The sequence below is a fragment of the Thalassophryne amazonica genome, chromosome 17 (genome assembly GCF_902500255.1).
Source record: "Thalassophryne amazonica chromosome 17, fThaAma1.1, whole genome shotgun sequence".
Taxonomy (NCBI): domain Eukaryota; kingdom Metazoa; phylum Chordata; class Actinopteri; order Batrachoidiformes; family Batrachoididae; genus Thalassophryne; species Thalassophryne amazonica.
The window spans coordinates 40482024-40498210 of NC_047119.1; positions in this window are offsets into that span (position 1 = coordinate 40482024).

Sequence of the window (16187 nt, forward strand, 5' to 3'; positions counted from 1 at the left end):
ATGGATGCCCGATTCACACTGTTTAAAACAGACCTGTTCAAATTCAGAATTTTATAATTGTAATTCTGCATCCTGTTTGCTACCTCAGTTCAAAATTCAACCTTAAATACAAGAATTGAATTGAAAGTCAAGAGTCATTGTCACTTTATTTCTGAATTTGCACAGCCCTGGTTTAAACAATAAATAAGTAAACTAGAAGCAGTCAGAGAGTGCAAACCCTCCGCCCCAAGGCCATGGGGTCACTGACGCCAAACATCTACCTGCCGTGGAATCATTGAACCTAAAAAGTCTAAACAATGATGTTTGCTCAGGTAGTAAAAAAAGTTTCATCTGCTGTGACTGGATAGCATGTATCCTTAGCGCTGTCATCACAGTTTATGCAACCTTGCACCTTTCCCAGAAGCTACCTGTCATCTGAGCACTGATATGATATTGCATGTGCTATAGACAAAAAACAATAAGAGACAAAATTCAATTTATTATTCAACTAAACTGCAAATACATGAATTTTTAACATTTATGAAACACTTCTCTAAATAAGGCCATAGGGTCACTGACCCTAAGAGATTCCCTCCTTGGCACAGTGATTTTATTTCTTTTTGTCTCTTTCTCTAAAATTGTATATAATAATCATTAGATTATTAATATATAAACAAAAATACATTTAAGAAATATTACAATTTGAAAACAAATGCACCTGAACGTGATGACAGCTGCAACTGCTTAATGCTAACTTTTAACATTGAAAATGCCATAGACATGCTAACGCGTTAGCATCGGGATCCAGATCGTGATCCGGATCACCACTAAAATTTAATCACTTGTTCCTCCTGTCATTTCCAACCACTCCACACAATTTCACCAAAAATAAATTTAACAAATATTACAATTAGAAAACAAATGCACCCGAACGTGATAACAGCTGCAACTGCTTAATGCTAACTTTTAACATTGAAAATGCCATAGATATGCTAATGCGTTAGCATCGGGATCCAGATCGTGATCCGGATCAGCACTAAAATGTAATCACTTGTTCCTCTTGTCATTTCCAATCACTCAAAATTTCATCAAAATCCATTCAAAACTTTTTGAGTTATCCTGCTGACAGACAGACAAACAAACAAACAAACGCGACCGAAAACATAACCTCCTTGGAGGAGGTAATAAATTCTTTAGTGTTATATCAGCGTTCCCTCGAAGTGACAGCTCATGTCACAGAAGTCTACAGACATTTTTTATGTGTTCTGTATGCCCAGTTAATTGTGATAATTGGTCCATCCTGTAAACGATGGACCAAAAACTAATTTGACCCCATTTGACCCAGAGGACAATATTTTAGAAACAGTTATAACAGTCCAAGCTGATTCGTTCAGAGCTAGAGGAATCCTTACTAAAGTTGACACATCAGCCGAATGTCGAAGCATCTATCATCATTAGTTCCACCGCATCATGGCGTCCATTTGAAAGCACTTGATAAAAACTAGAGCTGCAGACATTAGAGTGTGTACGTCTCCAGCCGCACAAAGCTATGTTTGCTTGATTGCTGCTGGAAGGTCATCACAAACTGTTTGAAAGATGTTTCTGCAGCTTCCAGCCAGAATGAACCAATCGATGGCTGTTTTGTCTATAAAATCCCCCGTCTCCAGTCACTGTCACTGTGAGAAATCCCCAGTGACAAACACAAGTGGTTTTGTCATGAACACTTATTTAAAGGAATCAGACACAGTGTCAGCTGGAGGAAGAAAACATCACTGTTTTACTGCTGTGACCAAATGAAGCTGACTGTGAGCCACCAAACAACAGACGCTGTGAGATAAAGCTCTGAGATACTTAATGAGACTACAACGTGGAATTCTCATTAAGTCCGTCCAGAACGTCGTGTTTTTGCTCTCGTCTGTTTGTGAGATCGTTATTAGGACGACTCTGAAACAAATGAACCAATTATGGTGAAACTTTGTGATAAGGTTGGGCCTGACTTGGAACAGAAACCAACACATTTAGAGTAGATACAGATTCAGATGTCATTCTGGGATATGTTGAACTTAAATTTGTTGATGATGCACACCACTTTCTGACTGTGTTTTGCAATAATTTTTTTTTATATGACTGCACTACAGAGACAGTGAGAGTTTGGCTGCATCATTTGAAAATAAACAGCTGAGCTGGTTAGATTTAGTGACTTTTTGGGCAGGTTACAGCTCGACCATACTCCTAAAATGTAATGTTGTGAGTCTACATCTGTTGTGGTTCTACATCAACATATGTGACACGTGTGTCAGGTGTCCAGTTCAGGGGTCACAGTGACCTCTTTGGTGTTTGCAGTATTGGTACTCCTGGGTGCTCTTGTTGCTTCTTCTCCATGGTGTCCCTTCGGATTTATCATCCTTTCCTTCTCTTCATCTACCATCAACACCATCTTTGGTGTCTCATGGACTGATTTGGTTTGGTGTGGTCTGTGGCGAGCACATATTTTTGTTTTTTTTCCCTTTAAATAGTGTGGTGTTGTGACATCTGATCTGACATCGCCCTCTGGTGGAGAACTATTTAATTATTCAAATGCTCACGTTAAGTTTGATCAAAAATATTAGACAAATCTCAGCTGAACGTTTGTGAAGCAATGCAAAATATCACAAAAAAGGGTTATGAGAATGAGTTACAAATGCAGTAAAAATGCATTTGAATATATATTAGATAGAAAATGTGCACGTTGTTACACATGAAGACCACAAACAAGTGATATGACTGAATGTCACGGCATCAGATGTTTTTCATAAATTTCTCTTCATGTTGACTGTGCTCATTATGTTCACATAGTTATCTTAAGTTTTCATAAAGTTTTAGAATAATTTGAATTTTTTTTTAATAAAATCCTGAACATTCTGTGCAGATCACAAACTGTTATTATGACATGTTCGCTTATTTATTTATTTATTTATTAGGCACACAAGGCCGACATCAACACAGAAACAGGCAACGTGTACTTTAAATAGAACTAAAACAGTGAATAAAATAATAATTTTTCAATTTCAACACTTTTATTCAGTGATCTCGAAAAACAAAACAATTATTTCATGATCTCGAGAAAACAACTTAGATTTCTAGCAGAGCTGCCTGTGCCCCCCTGTGTCAGAGCAATCTCTGCCTGTGTCAAACCCTGATCAAAATATTGCCTTAGGTGATCGATTATTCCAGACATTCTAAAGACCAGCGTTGCATCTATACAGAATGAGATATAGCCCCGAAGTCATCATACAAGCCTCTTGGCGTAGCCTACCTGAATGACCCTTTGTCAGCTGTTTACTCGAGATCATGAAATAATTGTTTTGTTTTCTCGAGATCTTGAAACTGTTGGGAAAGTGTAGTGACACGGACCCACAGCAGGGGGCGTAAATGAACGGACAATGAAAGAGTCGAATATGAACACTTTACTGTTGTGAAAGAGCACAACCAAAACACAGCGGATTACAGAATTTGTGAAAACAGTCAATCCACAAAGGTGACGTGTGGGCAGGCTCGAGGATAGAAGACGTCTGTCCTGAGAAGAACCGGAACCACACGATTTCCTCCGCCACCGAGCCTGGAGAATACTGGAGCCGCCAAGTCCCGAGTCCCCAGGTGGCCACCGTCTCCGAATGTCGGATCTGGTACTGCCTGGCGAGGAGCAGAAACAATAAGATGTGCGTGCCCACCCAGTAACAACAATGGTGGAGATCCGCCTCCACCTCTCCACACACACTAGTGCAGCTCCTGTCTTAAACACTTATCTGGCTGGGGTGTGAAACAAAAGCCGTCGCTGATTACGCCAACTCACTGCTAAGGCACTCCACAGGAAAGCAGCTGTAAAATGAATCAGGACTAAGACACAGTTAGATTCTGGCTGAGGATATTACCTTCACAGGTAGATGATATCTCGCATGAGGTGGAGATGACGTCCGGTCTTTATGGAGTGGAATGATGAAGTGTAGATGGGTGCAGCTGTCATGAGCTAATGAGTGACAGCTGTCACCCCCGGCTGTGTCCGTGGTGGCAGCGCCCTCTCGTGCCTGAAGCCCGCACTTCAGGCAGGACGCCCTCTGGTGGTGGGCCAGCAAGTACCTCCTCTTTCTGGGGACCAACACAACAGGACCCCCCCCTCAACGCCCGACCAGGCTTATCCGGGTGATGGCGGTAGAAAATCGGCCAGGAGGTGCCGGGTCCAGGATGAAAGCTCCTCTTTACACAGGAGCATTCTTCGGTCTATACCCCCCTCCCAGTCCACCAAATACTGGAACCCCCCAGCCCATCGACGGACATCCAGGAGCCGGCGCACGTCCAAGCCGGCTCCCCGTCAACGATCCGGGGCAGGACGGCGGCGCGGACCAGGAGCACAGAGGGGTGAGGTGTGGTGTGGTTCATTTCTGGGACACATGGGAAACAGGTGGATCCACAGTGAAGCTGGGAGTTGGAGCTTCACTGCGGCAGGGCTGAGATCTTGAGGATTTTAAATGGTCCAATGTACCGTCCTCAACTTAGGAGAGTACACTTGGAGGGGAATGTCCTTCGTTGATAACACACCTCCTGCCGGGCTGGTATGCAGGGGCCGGGGTACCAACCGGCGGTCTGCATGGGTCTTAGCCCTCGTCCGGGCCTTTAACAAGGCAGAACGGGTGGTGCGCCACACCCAACGGCACCTCCGCAGGTGGTCCTGTACCGAGGGCAAACGCACCTCTCCTCCACCATGGGAAAATAACGGGGGCTGGTACCCCAGACACACCTCAACGGGGAGAGGCGGTGGCAGAGACACCTGACTGTTATGTGCATACTCGATCCAGGCCAGATGGTTACTCCAGGCAGTCGGGTGTCGCGGATGTCACACAGCGGCGGATCTGTTCAACTCTTGGTGGCCGTTCTGCCGTCCGTTCGTCTGGGGTGGTACCCGGACGATAGGCTCACGGTGGCCCCCAGTTCTCTGCAGAAACTCCTCCAGACTTGAGAGGAAAACTGGGGACCCCGATCCGAGGACTACGTCAGTTGGTATCCCATGCAGTACGGACGATGTGGTGGACCAGGAGGTCAGCAGTCTCCTGGGCCGTTGTCCTGGGACGGCGGGAGGCCCGTGACGAAATCCAGGCCGATATGGGACCAGGGGCGATGAGGCACCGGAAGCGGCTGGAGAAGTCCTTGGGTCCTTTTGTGGTCTGCCTTGCCCTGCACAGGTGGTGCAGGCCCTGGATATACTCCTGGACGTCGGCCTCCATAAGACCACTCACCAGAAGCGCTGCCGGACAACTGCCATGGTCCTTCGCACCCCTGGCTGACAGGAGAGCTGGAACCGTGACAGAAATCCAAGACTGCAGCTCTGGCCTCGGTGGGAGTTAATAGACGGTTCTTCTGGCCCCAGTTCCGGGGTCCAGGCTCCGTGCCAGGGCTCCCGGACGGTCTTCTCCAGTCCCAGGTGAGGGTCGCCACGATAGTGGACTCCGGAATGATGGGCTCCGGTGGATCCGACTGCTCAGTTTTGACTTCGTATTCGTGTACCCGGGACAAGGCATCGATCTCTGGTTCTTGGTCCGGGGCGATAGGTGATCGGAAGTCAAACGTCGAAGAACATTGACCAGCGGGCTTGCCTGGGGTTCAGCCGCTTGGCGGTCCTGAGATACTCCAGGTTCGACTGGTCAGTAAAAACCCGTGAACAGCACAGACGCTCCCTCCAACAGGTGTCTCCACTCCTCAAGAGCCTCTTTCACCGCAAGGAGTTCTCGGTTGCCGACGTCATAGTTCCGTTCAGCCGGGGTCAACCTGCGAGAAAAGTAGGCACATGGGTGAAGAACCTTATCGGTCTCTCCGCTCTGGGATAGCACGGATCCTATCCCTGAGTCAGAGGCGTCCACTTCAACCACAAACTGGCGGCCAGGGTTGGGCTGCTCCAGAACTGGTGCAGTCGAAAACCGTCGTTTCAACTCCTTGAACGCGGCTTCGCACCGATCCGACCAGGTGAAGGGGACTTTTGGAGAGGTCAGGGCTGTCAGGGGGCTAACTACCTGACTGTAGCCCTTAATGAACCTTCTGTAGAAATTTGCGAAGCCGAGGAACTGTTGCAGCTTCCTACGGCTTGTTGGTCGGGGCCAATCTCTCACCGCCGCAACCTTGGCCGGATCAGGGGAGACGGAGTTGGAGGAGATGATAAAACCCAGGAAGGACAAAGAAGTACGGTGGAACTCGCACTTCTCGCCCTTCACAAACAGCCGGTTCTCCAACAACCGCTGCAGGACCTGACGTACATGCTGGACATGAGTCTCAGGGTCCGGAGAAAAGATGAGTATATCGTCCAGGTATACGAAGACGAATCGGTGCAGGAGGTCCCGCAAGACGTCATTAACCAAAGCTTGGAATGTCGCGGGGGCGTTAGTGAGGCCGAACGGCATGACCAGGTACTCAAAATGACCTAATGGGGTGTTAAATGCTGTCTTCCACTCGTCTCCCTTCTGGACCCGAACCAGAGATACGCATTCCTAAGATCACCAAAAACTCGATCTCCTCCCGATGATTTCCAGACACTACCAGAGTTACAGGTTGTGTCTTGTGTGTGATTAAAGGGACGAGGGTGCCATCTAGTGCCCGCACCTGCAATGGCGAAGGGAGCGCCACCAGAGGGAGCCCTACCTCCCTAGCCCATCTGCTGTCTAGCAGATTCCCTTCTGACCCCGTGTCCACCAGTGCTGGGGCTTGAAGGGTTAAATCCCCGCTCAGGATTGTAACTGGGAGTCGTGTGGAAATATGTGTGTGTCCCACGTGAATGTCTTGGCCCACCCTAAGCCCAGTTTCTAGGGGCAGGCGTTGGTGTTTTAACCGATTGGGGCAGTCTCTTAACTGATGCTCACTCGAGCCGCAGACAAAGCACTCCCCGCGGGCCAGCCTCCTCTGTCTGTTAGGTGGTCTAAATGTGGCCCTGCTCGTGTCCATAGCTTCGTCAGCAGGGGGAGCTGTAGCCACATGGAGCGTTGAGGCTGTGGAGCGTGGGGAAGGCAGAATCTTTTCGGACCCGGAAGGGAGAGGGACGGCGCGTGCCCGGCCACGTCCTTCGTCTCGCTCCTGACGGCGTTCCTCCGATTGTCTAACCGTATAACGAGATCAACAAGCCCATCTAAATCCCGCGGTTCTTCCTTAGCTACCAGGTGCTCCTTCAGGACCGACGACAGTCCGTTTATGAAGGCGGCGCGGAGCGCAACATTATTCCAGCCGGACCTCGCAGCCGCGATGCGGAAGTCAACTGCATATTCGGCTGCGCTCCGGCGCCCCTGTCTCATTGACAGCAGCACTGTTGAAGCAGTCTCTCCTCTGTTAGGGTGATCAAAAACCGTTTTGAACTCCCTCACAAACCCAGTATAAGCGGTAAGGAGCCGTGAATTTTGCTCTCAAAGCGCCGTAGCCCAAGCGCATGCCTCACCATGAAGCAAGTTAATTACATAAGCCACCTTACTGGCGTCAGACATGTACATTACGAGACGTTGTGCAAAGACGAGCGAACACTGCATAAGAAAGTCCGCGCACATCTCCACACAACCTCCGTACGGCTCTGGGGGAATTATGTATGCTTCAGGGGATGGTGGGGGGGCGTCATTGAACGACCAGTGGAACGTCTATATTCTGCACTGGGTCGGCAGGAGGAGGAGCTGCAGCAGCGCCCTGAGCGCACGCTTCCACCTGTGCGGTGAGAGCCTCCATCCTGCGATTAAGGATGACGTTTTGCTCGGTCATCAGATCCAACCGAGTGGTAAAGGCGGTAAGGATTTGCTGCAACTCACCAATCACGCCTCCTGCAGACGCCTGTGCACCCTGCTCTTCCATTGGCCGTTCAACAGATGGGTGACGCCCCTCAGGATCCATGACGCTGGCCGAGATATCCTGTTGGGAAAGTGTAGTGACACGGACCCACAACAGGGGGCATAAATGAATGGACAATGAAAGAGTCGAATATGAACACTTTACTGTTGTGAAAGAGCACAACCAAAACACAGCGGATTACAGAATTTGTGAAAACAGTCAATCCACAAAGGTGACGTGTGGGCAGGCTCGAGGATAGAAGACGTCTGTCCTGAGAAGAACCAGAACCACACGATTTCCTCCGACACCGAACCTGGAGAATACTGGAGCCGCCAAGTCCCGAGTCCCCAGGTGGCCACCGTCTCCGAATGTCGGATCTGGTACTGCTGGCGAGGAGCAGAAACAATAAGATGTGCGTGCACACCCAGTAACAACAATGGTGGAGATTCCACCTCCACCTCTCACACACACTCGTGCATCTCCTGTCTTAAACACTTATCTGGTTGGGGTGTGAAACGAAGCCGTCGCTGATTACGCCAACCTCACTGATAAGGCACTCCACAGGAAAGCAGCTGTAAAATGAATTCAGACTAAGACACAGTTAGATTCTGGCTGAGGATATTACCTTCACAGGTAGATGATATCTCAGCAACGAGGTGGAGATGACGTCCGGTCTTTATGGAGTGGAATGATGAAGTGTAGATGGGTGACAGCTGTCATGAGATAATGAGTGACAGCTGTCACCCCCGGCTGTGTCCGTGGTGGCAGCGCCCTCTCGTGCCTGAAGCCCGCACTTCAGGCAGGGCGCCGTCTGGTGGTGGGCCAGCAGTACCTCCTCTTCTGGCGGCCCACACAACAGAAACAAAGGCTTTGTTTTCTCGAGATCTCGAATTAGTTGTGTTGTTTTCTCGGGATCCTGAATTAATTATGTCGTTATATCGGGATAACAGGGTGAATTAAAAAGTATCACAAAAAGGGCCTCTGACGGCTTCCGTACATTTTTATAAACAACAATACATATACATTGACATATTGCTGTTTATATTTAAATAAAAATGCAGGAATAACCTTTTCATAACATGTCTATGAATGAGTGAAACTCAAAAAATATATACAAAAAAAAAACAGACAGAAAACAGTATCACCAAGTGCATAGTCCCAGACAAAGAAAAAAAACCTTGTACCAGCCAACAAAATGAATTGACCTTGTGGAGACCAAAATTCTGTTGGACTCTACACTCACACACATTCCACTGGGCTGATTAACATAACTAGATTAAGTGAATGCAGCATTTCATTTCTTGGCGCACACACACGTTCACAGTAGTTTGTGTGGTGTTGTTTTGTTGTGTTTCTTTTGGATTCTTTACTCTCAACAACACCGGCTGTGGATGAATAATTCACTCAACCATCTGTACATGTTAATCCATTCAGTTTGTTGCTGATTTCTTTGGTCACGCGCGACAGAGTAATTAATCAATTCTGAAATGAGATTCTGAATTTAAACGACCGCGCGTCTCCACTTTGGTTCTAATGAATTCTGACAAACAAATTATATCGGTTTCCTCGTCATCAGCAGCGTCTCGTATCACACACACTGTTATTCTTCCTGTTCCTGCTGCTGTTTGTTTGTTAGCGGACAGGAACATATTTGTGTACAGTGACCCTAAAGGTCTTTTTAACTGATCTCACAAATGACACGTATTTTTATTGTATGTTGAACTTTTGGCACTACATTTTCATGAAAACTCAGTGGAATATTGAATTAAAGCACATACCACCTATGAGATAAATGCATTCTGGTCATGTGATGACTGCTGGATCATGTTTGCATTAAAAAGAGTAATGATTCTGACGTTTTTAAATAGTTACCCCCGCCAACAAAGTAGCAGGAGGTTATGTTTTCACCCCTGTTTGCTTGTCTGTTTGTTTGGTCTTTTTTTGTTAACAGCCTGGAGCCCACAATTTTTCATATATCATTACGAATTTTCTTTTTTTTTCTTTTTTTTTTTACTGAAGATTCATATCCTGATAGGCAAGAACTGATTCAATTTTCAATTGCAAAGGATAAAGTCAGGAAAAAGTTTGGAAAATTGGAAAAATCCCTATCTTTAACATTGAAGGAATTTTAAAAAATGCATAACTGTCAACAAAAGATCAGATTTCTTTCATATTTGAGAGCATTATGTAGGAAGGTATCCTTTGTCAACTGATAAAGTTTGATCTGGAACTGATCCAGATTACACAGTTTGTGACCATTTAAATTTAACATTGAAAACACCAGTTAATGTATATTTTACATTATATATTAATCAAACATGCCCGAATCACGCTCACATTGGAATGTGAGGTGGAGACTGGCACTCACTATTGCCTCACAAAGTTTGACCTTGATTGTGGATTTGGTGGACGTTTGAATTTAATATTGAAAAGCCCATTTGGTGTACATTTTGCATTATGTCTCAATCAAAAGTGCCTCAATCACTCCCATGTGTGACAATGAGGTGCAAACTGGCACTCTCAATGGATAGACTAAGTTTGATCTGCATCTGATCTGTATTGCAGATTGAGTGGATATTTGATTTTAACATTGAAAGCCCTTTTGATCTATATTATGATCTATATTACTATGTATTTTAGCTTATGAAAGGCCACTTCTCCCAGAAAAATTTGTGGAATTGAAAACTAGTCTTGGCAGAGGTTTGCGTTCTATGAGTACGGTCAAAACTAGAGCACTATCACTAGGCTCAGCTAGCTAGCAATAAATGAAGGGAGTGTATTTGTATTTGTATTATCTATTATGAAAGGTGTTATCCATATATCACCTTTCCTCACTCCTTCTTCTCCCATGTTAAGTTAGTTAAACTTCTTGTCCAGTGGAGGTGCTAACTCAAGCCGTGGTCTGTACCTTCAGAAGATGGCTGTCTTTCCTTTTGTTGCTGTTGTTGCTGGGGTGCAGAGGTGGGACAAAGTCACTGTCATCAATCAAGTCATCAATCTGGTGGTTATTATGACTTGAGACTCAACGTGGGACTTGCTAATTCATGACTTGAGAGTGACTTGATGGAGACTTCGTCCCACCTCTGGTGGGCCGGTTCTATTTCTTTTTTTGATCTCATATGTTGGATTTGGATTATTGATGTTGTGTTTCTAACTGGTCATTGATCTTCATGCTATAAAGAATTTCAGGGACACAGGACGTTTTGTGTTGTGGACAACATAAAGTCTGCTGAGACATTCTGCCATTTCTGACTGCAAAATTAAAATTAAATTTTGTTGAATATAAATTTCAGTCCACAATCATTTTATAAAACTAAATGTTGTGTCATGGATGATTAGTATGATTTGGACATCATTTCTTCCACTGGTCTGTCAGAACACCTTCCCTTCTTGTTTGTGAACATGTTAGAGAATGTTCTCTGTCCCCCAGATGTGAGGTTTCTAGAAATGAAAAGGGTCTGGACTTCTTGCTTTGTCAGTGATACTTTTCTCCACTCACATAGACTGATGCTGTCACCACATTTAAACCCTGTTTAGTAACGTATCATTTTAGAGAACACCTACAAAAGTTTGGTTAGTTTTTTTGCTGTTTGATTTGGGTTTGTTGGGGTTTTTTTTTGTTTTTTGGTTCATGAAAGCTTGGTCTTGTTGGATTTGTGAGAATCTACTGAATCTACTGGTACCTTGTTTCCCATGTAACAATAAGAAATATACTCAAAACCTGGATTAATCTTTTTAGTCACATAGCACTACTATTATTCTGAACACTACTGTATATACTCCCAAAACTGTGACTGAAAAAAAACTTACTGCCGCTCTCCCGTCCCTCGCTTTCCATGTGCATTTGTTGTTACGCAATCTATGGACCTGTGTCAAGAAAGCAACAATCCAGAAATACACAGAAAACAGAGTTTAGGTCAGGCGGATCTCTCTTTCTCTTTGTTTCTCACTCTCTCTGCCCTCTCTATCTCCACCTATCTCATGTGCATGATTGCTCTCTCTTCTCATCTCTCTCTCATTTCATTTCCTGTCAGTGGAGCTTTATTGACATGGGAAACATACACTCAACAAAAATATAAACGCAACACTTTTGGTTGATGTTGATGTTTGGTTCAGATGAACTCAAAGATCTAAAACTTTTTCCACATACACAATATCACCATTTCCCTCAAATATTGTTCACAAACCAGTCTAAATCTGTGATAGTGAGCACTTCTCCTTTGCTGAGATAATCCATCCCACCTCACAGGTGTGCCATATCAAGATGCTGATTAGACACCATGATTAGTGCACAGGTGTGCCTTAGACTGCCCACAATAAAAGGCCACTCTGAAAGGTGCAGTTTTGTTTTATTGGGGGGGATACCAGTCAGTATCTGGTGTGACCACCATTTGCCTCATGCAGTGCAACACATCTCCTTTGCATAGAGTTGATCAGGCCGTCAATTGTGGCCTGTGGAATGTTGGTCCACTCCTCTTCAATGGCTGTGCGAAGTTGCTGGATATTGGCAGGAACTGGTACACACTGTCGTATACGCCGGTCCAGAGCATCCCAAACATGCTCAATGGGTGACATGTCCGGTGAGTATGCCGGCCATGCAAGAACTGGGACATTTTCAGCTTCCAAGAATTGTGTACAGATCCTTGCAACATGGGGCTGTGCATTATCCTGCTGCAACATGAGGTGATGTTCTTGGATGTATGGCACAACAATGGGCCTCAGGATCTCGTCACGGTATCTCTGTGCATTCAAAATGCCATCAATAAAATGCACCTGTGTTTCTTCGTCCATAACAGACGCCTGCCCATACCATAACCCCACCGCCACCATGGGCCACTCGATCCACAACACTGACATCAGAAAACCGCTCACCCACACGATGCCACACACGCTGTCTGCCATCTGCCCTGGACAGTGTGAACCGGGATTCATCCGTGAAGAGAACACCTCTCCAACGTGCCAAACGCCAGCGAATGTGAGCATTTGCCCACTCAAGTCGGTTACGACGACGAACTGGAGTCAGGTCGAGACCCCGATGAGGACGACAAGCATGCAGATGAGCTTCCCTGAGACGGTTTCTGACAGTTTGTGCAGAAATTCTTTGGTTATGCAAACCGATTGTTTCAGCAGCTGTCCGAGTGGCTGGTCTCAGACGATCTTGGAGGTGAACATGCTAGATGTGGAGGTCCTGGGCTGGTGTGGTTACACGTGGTCTGCGGTTGTGAGGCTGGTTGGATGTACTGCCAAATTCTCTGAAACGCCTTTGGAGACGGCTTATGGTAGAGAAATGAACATTCAATACACGAGCAACAGCTCTGGTTGACATTCCTGCTGTCAGCATGCCAATTGCACGCTCCCTCAAATCTTGCGACATCTGTGGCATTGTGCTGTGTGATAAAACTGCACCTTTCAGAGTGGCCTTTTATTGTGGGCAGTCTAAGGCACACCTGTGCACTAATCATGGTGTCTAATCAGCATCTTGGTATGGCACACCTGTGAGGTGGGATAGATTATCTCAGCAAAGGAGAAGTGCTCACTATCACAGATTTAGACTGGTTTGTGAATAATATTTGAGGGAAATGGTGATATTGTGTATGTGGAAAAAGTTTTAGATCTTTGAGTTCATCTTATACAAAATGGGAGCAAAACCAAAAGTGTTGCGTTTATATTTTTGTTGAGTGTACGAGGTCTCTTAGATAATAAACCGACCCTTTTATTTTATTTTTTAACTATATGGATTTGAATGACATGCGATTACACCAATCATGCTTGAACCCTCGTGCGCATGCGTGAGTTTTTTCACGCGTGTCGGTGACGTCATTTCCCTGTGGGCAGGCCTTGAGTGAGATGCGGTCCCGCCCTCTCGGCTGAATTCCTTTGTTTCACACGCTGCTCGAGACGGCGCGCGTTGCTTTATCAAAAATTTTTCTGGACCTGTGAGGAATATCCGAGTGGACACTATTCGAGAAATTAAGCTGGTTTTCTGTGAAAAGTTTAACGGCTGATGAGAGATTATGGGGTGTTTCTGTCGGTGTAAGGACTTCCCACGGAGCGGGACGTCCTGCAGCGCTTCCAGGCGCTGTCGTCGGCCTGTTTCGAGCTGAAAACATCCTAATTTAAGGCTTAATTCACCCAGGACATCGTGAGAGAACAGAGAAGATTCAGAAGAGGCCGGCATGAGGAATTTATGCGGACATTCCACTGTTTAAGGACATTTTTTTAATGAAAGACGTACGCGCAAATTCGCCGAGTCGTTTCCGTGACGACTCGGCAAATCTGTGTGTGCCGCGACAGGAAAAACACCTCCGTGTTGAAAACCATTTGTAGAATTCAGGTGGCTTTTAATGGCTTTCAACAAGTGAGTAACTGAGAAATGTTTAACAGCTTGGGCATGTTCCAACTTGCCCGTTAAGATTTCCAACGGAGGTGTTTTTCCTGCCGCGACCCCCCCGCGGTCGGGTCCGGCCCGACATGCGACTCCTGCCCGCACGTTCTTTCATTACAAAATGACCGTTAACAATGGAATGTCCGAAATAAACTCCTCATGCCGGACTTCTTCTGAAAGTTCTCTGTTCTCTGACGACTACTACTGCGTCAACAGAGCCTGAATGTGGAAGTTTTCAACTTGAAACGGCGAGACGCTGCCGCCTCGAAGCGCAGATCGCCGTCAGGCGCCGTGGACCGTCCTTAAAGCGACACTACCAGACCAAAATCTCTCATCAGCCGTTAAAATTTTTACCCGAAAACCAGCTGAATTTATTGAATGGTGTCCACTCAGTTGTGCCTTACAGTTTTGAAAAAATTTTTATCAAACAAAGCAACAGTCTCTGAGCCATTCCTAAACGAATGAAAAAAATCGACGAGCGGGTGGACGACTCCTCACTCAAAGACCTGCCCACAGGCGAATGACGTAACCGACAGGCGTGAAAAAACTCTCGCATGCCCACGAGGGTTCAAGCATGTCTGATGTAATCACACGTGATTCAAATCCATATGGTTTTTGAAAAAATAATAAGGTCGGATACTTTCTAATAGACTCGTATGTCTACATTATCAAAGCAAGTCTTAGATAGAGAAAAAAATAAAAATTAAGAAGTTCACCATCTTTTGGGTCCTATTGCACATGCTTATGCTCCACCTCCCCGACAGCACAGGTGAGATGGGCCCTGTGGTGCGCCGGGTCGGACGGTTGTCAGGGGTACTGCCGAGATGGGTCTCTTGCTCTGCCCACCAGCTTGTGCTCTGTGAGAACACACACGATCAGTGAAGAAATATGACATCATGCTTTCACAGTGAAGCCCGACCAAGATTGACCTGTGTGTGACCCCTCACTCTGTCACACTGTTTTTCTCTTTCTCACTTCTTCTGACAGCGTTTTGTGTGTGTGTGTGTGTGTTGTGTGTGTGTGGTGTGTGTGTTTTCCACTGGCTCTGTCATGATTGTGAACATGTAAGAAATAAAGCCTTCGTTGGCTTGTTCTTATAGCCACTAGCTCACTGGTGCCTCAACAGGGGAGCGTGTACATATTGTTGTTGTAGTATTCCCGAAAAGCAATTCGTGTTTCTTGCGAGACCAAAGACTCTCGTTCACAGGACTCCCGGTCGGTTTCTCTGATGTTGCAAGGCTGGGTTTATACTACGAGTTCCCTGCTGGGTTAGAGAGAGCCCCCATTCTCCCCAAAACAACTCCTTTAGCCCTTAGAATGACTCCCAAACTATAAAATTAATGTCAAAAAGTTACTTAGTTCTCCTTTAAAGCTGCTCTGGAGAGTTGTTCAGGTGCCCCCATACTGAGAGTGGCAATGTTGGCATCCCAGTATTTTGACTGACAGGCGCCATGTTGCTTCCAACAGGAGATTGATTGTACTGCATATCACACACGTCTCAACACAGCGGGTTGTTGGACACATAGTCCAAAAAGTTTCAAAATGATGGGATATTTTACATATGGATGCAAAAATCAATCCAAAAACAGATATAAAATAAATATCTTGCAGACACAGAAAGGGGAAAAAAAAGGGAAAATAATGTCAAAAGAATTGAATGGAAACGGCGTCCAGCTCATTAAATGATGCAGCGCTGAAATGTGTAAACTGTACAAAAATGTTTGATTCATAGTGGTTTTATTCCAGGTTTTAATGTTCCAGGAGCAGCCATATAGTAGGAGTAGGTAATGTATAGATAAGCATGATTTTTATTGCACATGCATAATACACTGTTTTTAACTTAAAAGTCAAATTATGTAAAGGTTTTTAATGTGTTTTATCGACCTACAGTAAATTAACCCTATTGTCCAAGCGCCTGAGCTAGGAAACAATATGGAATCAAAATGCTAGCTGTTGCCACTCTAATTAACATTAGAGTGCCTTGATTAGAGAGAGTGGA